Source organism: Aulostomus chinensis, chromosome 14 (genome assembly GCF_037954235.1).
Source record: "Aulostomus chinensis isolate RoL2024-O1b breed Wild chromosome 14, RoL_Achi_v1.0, whole genome shotgun sequence".
NCBI lineage: Eukaryota > Metazoa > Chordata > Actinopteri > Syngnathiformes > Aulostomidae > Aulostomus > Aulostomus chinensis.
In genome coordinates, this window is record NC_141333.1 from 8,940,268 (window position 1) to 8,954,161 (window position 13,894).

A 13,894-nucleotide genomic window follows, 5' to 3' on the forward strand; every position below is an offset into this window, starting at 1 on the left:
GTAACAAAAAGTGCAATACATCTCTCATCAAGAGGAAAAATCCATCATAATGGAGACGCCCTGTTATCTAAGACAATGAAGGCGTGTATGAGGAAAACATCCATCCAGAGGTAATCAACATGCAGCTGACAGCCTGCAGCTCCTCAAGTGGTCTAATCATCTAAAGATTTATGACAGAACAAGTTTAGCTACCTGAAGCCAAATTCACAATACGCAACTTGCCATTTTTAACGTGGACTCTCTACGTCATTTATACTACACCGCCTGTTTTTAAGAGTTCACTACTCCCGGCTGGTGTCCTCTGCCAATTTGCCTCTAATCTGGAGTTTTTGCTGTCAGGTGAAAAATCAGAACTAAAATCAAACTAAACTAAGAAAATGCGAAACACACAAGATAAGAACCAGAAAATGGTGGATATGTTTTAGCCACAGTGCGCACAAGGAAGGAAAATCAGTCACCCTATACTACAACTGAATGTCAGAGAAATGTGGTGCAAGGAAATAAGAGCTGTGAAACTTCCTCAGAGGGTGAAGGAAGTGACAACTGACAGAACAGATGCTGCCAGCGAGGCAGCCTATAGATATTCAATATTGATTCATTCAATTCTTTAAGGGCAATATAGGGACAAGTGAACGGCTGCAGTTGTCATGAGGAGATCTGCAGCAGTCTAGGCGGGATTAAAACATTTTACCTAACTGGATCTGGCTTGACTGATACAACTCGTCTGTATTACGACAGCAATAACATGAGAGTGGGGGCTTGAAGTGGAAAAGAAATAAAGGAACGGCTGCACAGAGATTTAAGACTGGTCTGTAGAGTTATGTTTGTCGTAATTTTACTCTTAGAGTAGTCAAATGGTAATTAGACTAAATTAAAGAGTTATTTGCCTTTGGGTGAGCTTAGAGATAAATCAGTCAGGAATCAGCTAGAATGTGGATATCTATCTACCTCAAGTCTGACTATTACATCTGAACTAGAGTCAAAGTGACTTAATTAAAATGCACTAAGGCCTTAGGCACGACACCTTTGGAGTACCCAGACCACACATGCAGTACATATGCACGCGATATTATATGCAACAAACGACGATCATCTCTGACATCCCCTCCCCCCTTCCTATCTCCCATCTCTTGGTGTGTCACATATGTCATTTCATTTCATTTCAAAGACAGAAGTGATTACAACAAAGCTTTCTGTCGACTCTTCCTGTGCAGAAGGAAGCAGAAGTGGTTGCTTTGTTTCATGCCACTGTTCATCGTAAGCATCATGATTTTCTACATGCGAGATGGTGCAAATAACATTGCGCCACTATATATGTTCTGCCCACTTCCCCGAAATGAACGAACAAGCCTTTTAATGCAATGGAACGATCATGAGATAAAGTCACATGTCAAATGTACAGCACGTGTATGTATGTGCTGACAGCTAAGCTGTGGACGGTCAGTGGTCAGGTACTAATCATTTAGTCTGTGTTTTGAGGGTTTTTGTTTCCACTACTACAGCTGATGTCATCATTCAATCTACTGCTCAACCTCAGTAAACACCAGCAACAGGAGAACACAGGCTTTTGCCCCTCTAGCTGTTCACACTTTACTGGTACTTCAATAAAATGCTAATCTTATGTGTGCATAACAAAACAAATAAAAAGAGCATTTTGTTATTCATGTTGTGTTGGATTGCACATAAATCCCAAATACAAAAACTATTTACATGTGACTTTGGGAATTTGACTTGGTCTTTGTAGCAGCAGCTCTCAACAGTAATCTTTTATCATTATTACAATCAACAAACTAGCACTGGAACACCGGGGTATACAGCTAAGAACTGTGTTTGTAAGCGTGAGTAAAATGGCTGGAGCTCATCTTAGGTATCTCCTTTTCAAACACTATGAATACCCGGACCTTGGCTGAGGTCATAAGACATTCAATATCTAAACTACAGCTCCATGTGTAACCAAGTGGTGTTGGTGATCCTGGGCTGAGTGCCCTTTAAATTCCCTGCTGTATGTTGGATCAACTCTTGACAGTTTCATTGGTCAAAATGTTTTAGAGCTACATGACAGCAACAAGTTTGCCCACCTCCCCCCCTCCCTATCACTGGCTCATATATCTGATCAGCTAGGGAAGAGATCATTTGCCAGGGAAGGAAAACCTATGCACACTCTACCTGCAAGTCAATAGGACTTCGGGGCATTTGGTTTATCAGAGAGTAAAAGACAAGTGTAAATACAGCTGGCATGGCTCTCATATGGTGATATAAGAGCATGCAAAAATGAGCTAGTACCCTATGTGACAAGTGTGAACGGTTCCACCTCAACACTGTCCTTTTGGTGTCATGTCATACCATCTTTGTCTTTGTACCCTCAATTTCAATTCAGGTTGAATAACTGAATTTGCAAGACACTCAGCACCAGTTTAACACCTTAATTGGCTCAAAGGACTCAGGCTTGCCGGGCTAGGTGGCAAGAACCTATGTGGGGGAGGGGAGGACAAACCAGGATGAAGTAGAAACGATGAGAGGTAATGGGTTAATCCTCTTTTTTTAAACCCACATTCAAGAGGTGGAAGATTGCAAGGTCTAAGCAAACAGGACAGAGTGATAAGGAGGAGAGCTAAGGGTCTAATTCCAATGAGATAAAGGGACCCACACTGCCTCAGATACACACACATTTAAAATTTTATATATATGTATGTATATATACACACACACACACACACATATATACATATATATATATATATATACATATATATGCATATACACACACACACACACACACATATATATATATGCATACACACACACACATACATACATACATACATACACACACACAAATACACATATAATACATATAATACTGCCTGCTGGCATGGACACATAATGTGTCATCTGCACTCAGAAACAGCACGAAAGCCTCCTAACATAACAAAAGTGAAGGAATTCTATCATACCTGTTTTTCATGAACTTTCTGACATGATGTAACCCTGCTGGTACAACTCACACTGGAAAACAAGGTGCTGCCAACAAGTGTACATCAAACTGGTTTTGCAGCATGTATGAACACAGGGTACAACAAGAAGAGGTTCACGTGCCAGCATCAGATATGCAAGATGCATTTCAAAATTTGGGATGAGAATTTCCTTTCATCTACTGAGAGAAAGAACAAAGCACCTTTCACCTGGTAAAGCTGGGAGGTTTGAGATGACAGGGAGGGGCTCTGTGGTTGAAACTGGGTAATAAACCTTGCTGCTCGATCTTGGCCATATTCATTTTAATTGATTAATTAATTTTAAGCAATGAACTGTTTGGCATCAATGTACAGTTAGAAGATCAGCCTGGTGCTGAAGCTCAGTTAGTCATCTTCCCTATAATAAACACAGTCAGACTCTATTTCTGTGTTCCATTGTTTGCATAACTACCGATTAGCATGTTCAGCAGAAATATCCTTGTATTTTCAACAGTAAACAGAACAGGATGAAATAAACTTGGAGGCTGTTTACACAAATATTTAGTTTGTTTCAGGTAAGAGCTTTGAGCGCTTCCCTTTGGCTGTAGTCCAGACGTTAAACAGCTGAACTTTTATTTGTCTCATCTTTTCTCATGTTTGGCCACAGGGTCTGACCAGTGGACGGCGCCATTATGTATGGAGCAAAAAAAAAAGAAAAGAAAAAAAAAGGTCTATTTATTCTTTGCATTGGTATCGTGTGTATGAGACGAATTCAATCTGTCTTACAATTCAAAGACAGGAAAAGCAGGTATCCAACAAAATGACTCCTGCATAAAAACTGTAACTCTTCAAAGTCCTGGAGTTACAAATGAATATCCAACCTGATCGTGGAACTCTGCTAAATCATACGCATGGATTCCTAGTTTAATATGAAGTGAAAGTATGAAGAAAAAAAAACAAACAGAGGAGACGCTAACTCTGGACTTCTCATGACAGACAAACTCCCTTAAATGTGGGACTTCTTTTCCATGTTATGTTATACCCTGGCAGTTTCTCTCTCTTCAAAGTATTGTGTCCAAGTTACACACTTTTGTTGTTGAAAAATTTAAAATTCAATTTAACTTAAACATTTTTAACACATTATAATGTATTAATTGATCGTGTGCTCCATGAGATTTTACGTTAAAAAATAAATAACACTGAATCCCATGGAATATTAAAGTTGTCTATTTGTTTAACATATTTTTAGGGGATTTCCTTTCTAACACCTTGGGGCACTCATTTGTCATGTGAACACTGGTTCGCATTTGGTGCAGTAGAGACATGAAAGTAACAGCGTAGCAAAACAATCGTGATTCATGATCCTTCTGACATTAAATAAGAACATAAAGACAAGAAGTTGGTCAGTGGTGCTGGTCTTGATTATGCATCCCTCGCTCACATTCCTTGCAGTATTACCTCGCAAAGGCAATAACACAGGCTCCATTGAGCTCCACTGCACTAACAACAAGATCATTGAGGAAGTGTTGCACAGGCTGGTCACGCACTTTCCAATGACCTCTTCCACCCAGCCACAGCAACACTGTGAGCCAAATCTGATTAGACGGTGCAATTCAATAAATTAAGTGGGCAGATAGCAAAAATAATCCAGTGATCCACTTCTCAACATGGAAATCTGTGGTTATCTATCAAACAGCAGCGCATGTACGTGGGCCTCCAAGTGATCCGCCGTAAGCACATATACACCAATAAATGTAAACAGGAAACTTAAATAAGTGCAGGTATGAAAGGCCGTTACTCGAACTGGTAAATTCTTCTCGCAGTAAAGTTTTAATTTTTTTTTTTTTTTAAATCGAGTATCCACTAAAACATGACCACAGCAACAATAATATTGCAGAGCAGTTATATTCATTATTGAGGTATTGAGGATTTAGAGAACAATGGGGCTTGAAAAAGCTAATTGTGTTATTAAAGAAAATTTAATATATCAACACGTCATCAGATACAGCTGTGCTTGAAACTGCCATATGGTCGACGGCAGTACTCCATCGCTGGAGCTGCATTCCTTTCATTAGAAGAATACCCCTGCTAGGTCCCCAAAAAATCAATTAAAATGACCAGAGAGACTTATATTTATCATTTCATTATATCATTTTCCTGAGTCAAAGTTTCATTGACATGTCTGTCTTCATACACAAGGTAGACTGGTCATCAGAGGCAAGAGCCCTGTTCATTGCTCTGACAAAAACATGATGAAACGATGTGGCTGTGAAGACCAGTTAATCAGAATTTCTGACACTAGTATAGTTCCCACTCTGTGTGATGCCTCTTACTCAAGCCTCTGAGCATTCCACTGAAAAATGTCCTATCTCTTAATCATAATGAAGGCTCTGTGTTTCCATCTTGTGAACAGATCTGCCCCAAAATCTGATGGGTTCTCCCCTGGCTCCTGCTTGTCTCTTCCACAAAGTTTCATGAGAAACAGTCAAGTTGTTTTTGCAGAATCTTGCTAACATGCAGGCTGACAAGCAGGACTAAAAACCCAATGTGCACTTTTTTAGCACCAAGGTGATGCCTCATCTAAAAATCATCTCCTTACTTTAAAAGCTTGTTTTGCCTCCAGCCTGAGCAAAGGTTACATGATTTCACATTTACTTTTTTGAAAATCAATGCAAAAATTGCCATTCTCACTAAATTTATAAGCCATAATAGAAATAATCACTGTCAAAAAAATAATATGATTTCTTATGCCATAATACTACAGGGGGGCTAACTAATGAATAAATCAGTCTATGAACACTCAGACTTCTTGAGTTAATGAGTCAAAGACATCGGGACACTGAGTGGAACAAAACATTCTTACCTTGGCTGAAAGCAACATAAATGTTGTTAAGCATGCGCAGCTCCCTAGTAAAATATAATAACCCCTGCTATATGGATAAGGACTTTATATAACCAGATAAGTCTTCAGATATGTTTGGTAAGAAAAAGAGGTTTGCTGGGTCAGCAAAGATGTCCACCGCTATGCTGGTAACATGGCAACATGTTAAAATCTACCAACAGCTTCTCGTGGAATCTGTAGAATTATGTAAGTAAACACAAATCTCATGCCATGACAGCTCTTGTGGGCAAAGAGGCGATCAGCGCGACAACTGAACTAAATCAAAAGCTCTGAGTCCCTTTGTTTTTTGGTTTTTTTAATCGCTGAAAACAGGGCTATTGCTCTGCTTTATTACGGTTGTTATTCTGTCCTTTCACTACACATCTTTATTCATTAGTTCCTGTCACAGCTTCCTAGAAGTGAAATGAATTCATTTTACCAGCCGAAACACGTGATGACTTGCGAAACATTTCCCCGAAACTGTGCATTTACATTTTACCCAATTTACCTAATTTGCCGAAATTTGCTTGATGTGAGCAGCAGAATAGACCAAACTTCTCATACCATGAAACAGATTCAGGAGAAAACAGCCTGCATGTTGCAGCTCGCATGGCTAAATGTGCTGCTATGGTAACAAGTACATTTGGTGCAGGAGAAACGGGGGGTTGTGTTTTTAACTTTTTGAATACCGTATCCCAAACTGGATTAATTTGTTGGATTATTTGTGCAATCGTGTCATTGTCTTGAGAAGTTTCAGAGGCACATCTTTGTCAGCTTGGAGTCAGCGGGCGAGTGGAAAACTTGAAAGTGTAACATGGCCTTCTCTGAGACATGCAGAGCAAAAATTTTAAATTCTGAGCTGAAAGTGGATCTGAGTTCCTAGTGAATGCACACATCAATACATCAAAAGATAAAAACTAGCTGCTGTGTCTGCTAACAGGTGTATTTATTTTAGCATGGATCTGATTAAATTAGCATTTGATTGCTTGGGCAGGCTGCCAGTGCTAACAGACACAAATATGAAATGTAAATGCTTCAGGTTTGATGGACAAGTCAGCATGTTGCAGCTGTGTGCCGGTATCCAGGCAGACAAGCACCAGGATAGATCCTGCTGGCTAGTACTCAACCCACAAGGCCTGCAACTGTCTTGGCAGCTTGGTTGAGAAACTGGGGGCATCCCAAAACCTCAGATCCTTCCTTAGGCTACTCTCTGCCTGCGTCACCGTCACTACAGCTGGGATTCCCCCGTGGCTCCAGCCCAAGAAGTGAAGTAACTTGCTTTTTTCCTGCGTTTTTGGCAGGATAACCCAGTTTAAGACCCACGTGGCGTGCAGGCCCTTCAGAAATGTAGTTTTTGGCAAAAGTACAACTGAAAACCAGCCAAGCCACAGTTTTTCCTACTTCTTGAAAGGCAGACAAACTTGCGGTGTGCAGACAGAACACATTTTTCTGTCATACAATTCCTGCTGATAATTACAGGTGGGTAATTACTGAATGTTTGAGTGAACTGGGGTCTTAAAGTCCACATTCTTAAAACTTGGAAGGAGATTTGAATGTCAAGACAAAATAACAAGCAGTCCTGACAACAACGCAAAGGATCACAGTTTGATAATAAGACAACAAAAAGGCATCAGACCTGTTTGTCTAGTCTGCACGTTTGTCATTTATTCACAGACACCAACCAGTTTAGGGCCAACTGCCCTTGAGTGCCGCTCACGCAGACATGATGCAAAGAGAGCAAACTGAGCATGATATTTGCATTTTTACTTGCTGCTTCCAAATGGTTTTCAAATACCCTCCGGCCGCGACCGAAGATCTAATGACAGGAGGCTGTGAGGATTTCTAACATTTGTGCCAATTTGAATCCACAGACCTTTCAATCCTTGCCAGCACCAATCGGTCGGACAAAGAAGAGAACGGGGATCAAGATGTAATCAACATGGCAACTACAAAAGGTTGTGGACTGAAGTTAGTTTCAATCACACCAAACACCTTCAGCGTCAAAAACAAGACAGTCAGGAGACAGACCACCAGAAACTGAAGAGGAAATTTCCTGGTGAATAGCAGTATTGATATTTTGTCCCAAGCAGATACTGAGGTGATTTTCGTGAGAAGTGAAAACAGACGAAGATGCGTACGCAACAGCCCCGTTGTAAGAGATTAATTCATATGTCAATTACAGTAAAGACATTTTGCACTTCCTGGATTTTCATCAGTGATTTGTCGCTGATAAAGAAAGCAGTGATTAACATCTATCATCAGGGACCCTCCCAGAAAGCCCAAGCCATTTTTATTCACACTTAACAAGAGAAAAGAAAAAAATCCTACATCCTAAAAAATGCCAGCATTTTGACTCAGATGATGAATCGGCTATTCTAGATATTTTATATTTGTTACTGTCTTTTCAAAAACACCTACCACTGGGGGATATTTACGAAGACGTCCCTGACATTTTTAGATAAATACTGGCATATTATCTGCAACATCATGAATGCTATCTTAAGAGTTCTATGTTAAGTTTTCTTTATTTGCAGGAACTGCATTGAAGCTAAAAAAAAAAAAAGAAGCAACAATTAAGTATCTTAATCACTGAATAAAAATGTCAAAATATGAAATATCAGTATATTGTCACTTGATACATTGGCAGGTCAGTGGCTACTGTGTTATCTTTATAAAAAGCACTACACTGACATGTTTATTTTTACAAGAATGTAAACCTGGTTTCATAACATGACATGTTTTTAGAACTGCCTACATTGTGAGGAGGCAAAGAGAGGCCTTTAAGGGTCTGAACCTGATCGCAGACCATACGTTTCTAATCCACAATGGGCCGCTCGCAATATAAATGCTTCCCCCCACCTGCTTCTATGAAAGCTGCAATTAGTAGGTGCCAGTCAGAGAAAACCATATGCCAGATTGCACCAAACAGATTAGAGCGCTAACTTATAGGCAAGCCCCTAAGGTGATTGCAGGATGATGGTGAGCTATAGGGGCCCGGAAATCTCTTAAGAATTTCAGTGTTCAATAATCATGTTGCTAAGGGTTGCAAGTTCCACAATGTAAAATATCGCTTTATCTTTCTTTTTGTGATGAGGCAACAATTAAATTTGACAGAAAAGACACATATTCGTGAATTTGAGATGGTTACTTATCTGCTACTATGACTGGCAGGTGTAATTAAACCAAGGCCTGGGTTGGAAAAGGGTCACGATACTTATAGTGGCCACCTTGTTGATAATAACAGATTTCCATCCATTAATAGCACCAGGTGGACATCATGGTTCTGTTCCACTTCAACAGACACACACACACACACACACACACACACACACACACACAGCTAAGTTTTAGTTTTTGGAGTGTAGTGCAGTTTACAGTTTGTTCCATGTATAATCCCCCTTGAGGTTTCTGGTGAAGCCTCCAATAATAAGCAAAAATTGCAAACAGACATCCCAGTGTTCTCTGTTTACATGAACTACATTACTTTATTTGTGGCGCCCGCCACAATATCAACAAAGACTGCTGTGCACACTGTATTGTTTAACTCAGCCTTGCTCTTGCTCCTTGAAAACATTAAAACAGATTCACCTGGAGGGTGATGGTGCTTGTAGTTAGTAAACACATTTTCGAGGACAAGAGTATAAGAATGTACTTACATTTGCCTTTTTTTTTGTGACTTTGCCACTACGCAGAATTACCCACATTTGGCTGGTTGCTACTGTCCAACACTGGTCTTGCTAAGGAGAAAATGGTTAAATTCAACATGTTTCTCAACATTATGAGATTCATCAATATTGAGCAATCACCTGAAATTTCAATTGCCCAATATTGATGAAACCAGATCAGTATCTGCTAATGGCTACAGGACGTAGCATAGGAATGCACCAATGAGACTTTTCATTCCCAATATAGCAGTACAGATACTTGGGCTTCAGGTACCCCTCTGAGAATGTTTGATCAAGCGATGTCAGTCTTTTACGCGTTATGCAACATCAAGTTTGACTTAAATATTGTTTTCTAACTTTTAAAAACTAAATCTACAAAAAACACATTTATATTTACCCAACTGGTACTGCAAGCAGCAAATGAGTAATACTAACAAACTACTGAGCCGTTGCTTTTAGCTTTCTGTACACTGTTAGTTCTACTTATAGAAAAATGCAGTACTGATGCAAGACATAGTACCTAGAAATGCAATTACATGAAACTGACCAAGAAAAAAAAAAAGGCCTTTCATCACCAATGGCTGATCCACCTCTTTGAGTCAGTATTGGACTGATATCAATATCAATATTCAATTAGTCTATCCCTAACAAAAAATAGAAAGGAAACTTCAGAGACACTTCTTCTCTTCACTCTCTTCCTGTCATTCAGATTTCTTGCTCGGGTTTTTGGGTTTCAAAACTCATTTCCTCATTGATTTCATGGCATTACAGCAAACCACAACAGTGTCTAGGAACATATGTTAAAATAAAGTTTCATCATGTCACGATTTCATAACTATATTCCTGTCAAACACAAGTATAGTGGTAGAGTGAAATGTATAGTCCAGCACCCTCACGTTTCAAAATCATCACACAGTGTCTGAAAAGTATTTAGATCAAGTAAAATGACAAACTCCAGTGAAACCATACTGTTTTAAAAGATAAAGAGCTAACAATAAAGATCTTCATGTGTCTATAACCCCCCCCCCCCCCCCCGCACCACCCCTGCTGATGGTTTATGGTGGAACACCTACCGCAAACCAAGTGCCAGCCGCTTTTGGTTGTGGCAACACATTAAAAGGAGCCTTTTTTTTTTTTTTAAGAACTCTTAGTAAGGAAAAGCTGTATTTTCCAGCCTGCTTTAAGTCAACAGAAATTACACAGAGAAACACACTGCCTGTTATGCAGAGGGCAGCTTCCCTCCACCCTGCTGTAGCACTCGTAGTAGCTAATCGTCACTCCCCACATGTTGGACTGGTCTTGTGGATGTTTTGACTCGACTTCTCTTGTTCTCAGATGCTACAAATGCTTACAAACCTTTTATCCATCCACTCCACCTTTGTTTTGCACTTCCACAGACATACAGTTTGGGGATTGTTAGCTGTGATGCAACCTGAGAAGTTTTGTGAAATCATACTGTCTGTGGAGGAATTCATCTCTGATCCATATATGCTCTTAATTCCTGACTATCTAGCCCTGCTGATTTTCCATCGGCCTGTAAAGTTGATTTTGCAAAGACTTCCAAAAATGACCCCTCAATCATACTTTCTTTTCTGTCAGCTACTAAAACAGGTTAACCAGGGGCAGTGTACATGCTGAATGGTGAGTTTAATTTTAAAGACTACGAAAGTAAAACAGACATCTCATTTAGCTGAGATAGCATTAAGTTTGTCTTTGTCCGGAAATGTTTTTGCCTGCCATGGCGATAATAACTCCCTTGACTGGGTTCTGTTTGACTTCCGGGTTAAATGCCTCAGCGTGATCTAAGGGAGCGCATGTGTGGCCAGTTCAGCAACAATCAAAGCATATACATGCTGAGTGAGACAAAATTCTAACCACATTATCTTGGTATGTTGTCAGACCTTGAAACATACTTTTTTTTCCAGTTGGTATGTTTACATGTATTCTAAAAGTCCACTTTAGACTAATTGAAACAAAAAAATAAAAAAAAATGTAATATAATTAACTGTACTGGGTGTAACATATGAAGCACAGGCTCACTCAATCAGCTCCATGGCCCTCAAAGTGACAGGAGGAAAATCCAACTGACTCGGAGTATCCAGGATTTTCAGGACAGAAGTTTAAAGAACATCTTCAACTCTCTGTTTCTGACATTTCTTTGGACAGGACAAACAAACAACTCATTCCAATGATTTATGTAGAGTCTGTTGTCTATCACAATAAAAAAATAAAGAAGCAACTGCCCTGAGCTTGAGGAGTCTCTCGGTTGAATCCTCACTCAATAAAAACTAAGCAGTTAGCACCATCACAACAACATCTAACTGCAAGGGAACCCTCTCAGTTGTTTCAAATAAACTTGTTAGTTTTTTTACTAGGACATTTCTGATGTTCACTAAACGTAAGACTGCCATTTTTATGACTGCCATATGTTAATTTGTACAAAATTACAAACATCACCAAACATTTTCATCCACTTCTCCAAAAACAGACCGTAAATTGGTGGTAAAGATGGAAGAAATTGGCTTTGGTCTCTGATCCTTATCTGGACAACACAACCAATTCCATACTGTTACCCCAATAGAAAAACCAGATACATGGCACCTATCAGCTCTGTTTTGACCCCCCCAACATCACAGTGTGACCAGCCAAACTTTCTCCCAAGGCCCAGTAGCAGCTGCTGTCACACGCTGGCTTTTATATCGGACTTAAAGGGCAGTAGGATGCACCCAAGTTACACAATCTCAGCGCACATGTTTAATGGCTCAGTAAAAGTCTGCTACTCAAAATTGGTGCTTTCACGGTGGACAAGGCGATCCTACATCGATTAAGTCCAAGTAAAAAATAAAATAAAACCCTTTAAATTGCGATTTTCTCGGTGAATCTGAGAAAGAGCAATTACAAGTAGTATCCGTTTTAACCCCAAACTAACCTTATAGTACGTTAATAGTCGGCCGCTCATGTTAACCGGAGCCAAGTTGTGTGTGTGTGTGTTTTTAAAATCATGTTAACGTGGGGACAGCGACCGTTAGCTAAACTGACAGTAAGCCGCGCGAGCTGTTAACGTAATTATTGGTTTTCTTCTTTCGTTGTATTTACTTAAAATTCGGTCGATTCACGTTTATTACACATCTTATTGCGGACTATCTCACTGAGCTTAAATTGGATTCGTTATGTGACATATGGCAGCTGTGTCCATCCGCCACCTTGGCTATTGGTTATCGATCAGGCGGATTTGATAACGTATCGATGAAAAAAAAAAGAAAATAAAGAAAAGCTGAGTCCAGTGAGTGACGAGTAACTTAAAAACAGACGCAGAATAGGAAAGGGAGAAACCATGGAAACAACGTGGTTTCAACGGCTGAAATGGCAGATAAACAAAAAATAAAGACAAAAATAACTTACCACATTAGCTTCTGTTCGTTTTTTACACTCTTTGGGACCGGAAGAAACATTCCCGTTTTCCCCGTCTGTGAATCCAGTCCCCCCCACCCCTCGATTACACACAGACAAAACAGCACCAAAAAGAGGAAGAGAGGTGGTTCGTGTGTTTATCAGCTAGAAATAAAGTCGTTTCATGTGACTGCATGGTATCCAGGCGTTCGAGCTTTTGTATTTGTGTTTTCAGAGATTGAGTGTCGCTTTGAGAGCCCGCATCGTTCAGATAGACAGAGAGGCGTGGAGAGACTCTCCGGCCTGCACAGTCAGACCATTGGTTGACAAACAGCAATCAAATGCAAATTCCTAACCTCTGAATCAGCAGGGTCCAGCCCCTCACTCCCCCCCCGGAGCAGGGGACGTCGTTAAATGAAGGCGTGCGAGTGGGCAAGAAGGGTGTATGAGAGGACAGAGAGGGGGAGCCAAAGATGAGACCAAAATAATAGCATTTTCTTTTTTTGGACTGATTTCTTTCCTGCAATAAACAGCAAATTGTTAATTTAAAAAAAAAAAGATTCTTCATACATTGCACACTTACCCAGGCTATAATGGTCTACCAAGTAACTGAGTAAAAATACTCCTCTTAATCACCCGTCAAGTTTTCCCCTTCAAAAAGTGAGCATAAATAAGATTCAGAAAATATAATCCTTCATTAGTCCCTGAATGGGGAAATTTCATCGAGACAGGCTGTTGTATTGCAAATTCTGGTATTGACGTCGTATTTATTGATATCTATAAACAGCCACATTTATCGTGCTTTTCTTGTAATTGTACAAAATATGCCAGTGGTTCTTTAGTGTACAAACATTTTTATTGTACAAAATCACCATGTTAAAAAAAAAAAAAGGAAACGTATTCCTGCGTGCTGTGAATATAAATGTAACATACACGTTTGGTTGGCGGTATGGTACTAAAAATTTAAGGGTTGTAGAGTGCTTTACATGGTGCGCACAACAAGTAAA

The 13,894-nt window shown here is 39.8% G+C and overlaps 1 protein-coding gene across 3 annotated transcripts in view; it reads right to left on the reverse strand.

Moving 5' to 3' along the window:
- arid3a (AT-rich interactive domain 3A) overlaps positions 1 to 13,216 on the reverse strand; it is a 44,214-nt gene extending 30,998 nt beyond the window's left edge. The window contains exon 1 of one of the 3 annotated variants that reach the window (XM_086223749.1): positions 12,900 to 13,216. The gene's annotated coding sequence lies outside the window, so the exon portion shown is untranslated. The other 2 variants (XM_086223747.1, XM_086223748.1) reach the window with 2 other exon arrangements.
- Positions 13,217 to 13,894: the final 678 nt, after the last annotated feature.